This window comes from Branchiostoma floridae, chromosome 2 (genome assembly GCF_000003815.2).
Source record: "Branchiostoma floridae strain S238N-H82 chromosome 2, Bfl_VNyyK, whole genome shotgun sequence".
Lineage (NCBI taxonomy): Eukaryota > Metazoa > Chordata > Leptocardii > Amphioxiformes > Branchiostomatidae > Branchiostoma > Branchiostoma floridae.
This window is the reverse complement of record NC_049980.1, coordinates 7,580,686-7,581,726: the sequence shown is the minus strand read 5'-3', so window position 1 is coordinate 7,581,726 and position 1,041 is coordinate 7,580,686.

Here is a 1,041-nt window from a genome sequence, read left to right as displayed (position 1 = left end):
CGAGGCTGGCATGGTTCAGCATTCGCAACAGGCTAAGCGAACCCTTCGGTAACCGCAAAAAAGCGACCCCTTACGATCGGACTTCCGAAATTTCAAACATAATGTGCGTTACTTTCAACACTTGAATATCAAAGTAAAACCCGTGGGCAAATGGTAAAAAGTGATTTGAGTACCCAAATTACTTTGTAACTTTTCTACATACGAATGAAGGCTCACCTGGGGGATAACCGCTAACCGCTAAGCGAACCCTTCGGTAACCGCAAAAAAGCGACCCCTTACGATCGGACTTCCGAAATTTCAAACATAATGTGCGTTACTTTCAACACTTGAATATCAAAGTAAAACCCGTGGGCAAAAGGTAAAAAGTGATTTGAGTACCCTAAATTACTTTGTAACTTTTCTACATACGAGTGAAGGCTCACCTGGGGGATAACCGCTAACCGCTAAGCGAACCCTTCGGTAACCGCAAAAAAGCGACCCCTTACGATCGGACCTCCGAAATTTCAAACAAAATGTGCGTTACTTTCAACACTTGAATATCAAAGTAAAACCCGTGGGCAAAAGGTAAAAAAAATGATTTGAGTACCCTAAATTACTTTGTAACTTTTCTACATACGAATGAAGGCTCACCTGGGGGATAACCGCTAACCGCTAAGCGAACCCTTCGGTAACCGCAAAAAAGCGACCCCTTACGATCGGACTTCCGAAATTTCAAACAAAATGTGCGTTACTTTCAACACTTGAATATCATAGTACAACCCGTGGGCAAAAGGTAAAAAGTGATTTGAGTACCCTAAATTACTTTGTAACTTTTCTACATACGAGTGAAGGCTCACCTGGGGGATAACCGCTAACCGCTAAGCGAACCCTTCGGTAACCGCAAAAAAGCGACCCCTTACGATCGGACTTCCGAAATTTCAAACAAAATGTGCGTTACTTTCAACACTTGAATATACTCTCTCTCTCTAATACTTGATCGCATATGTTCATATACTATAAATATTTTGCCATTAGCTGGTGAGGGAATCTAGTTCAGTATCT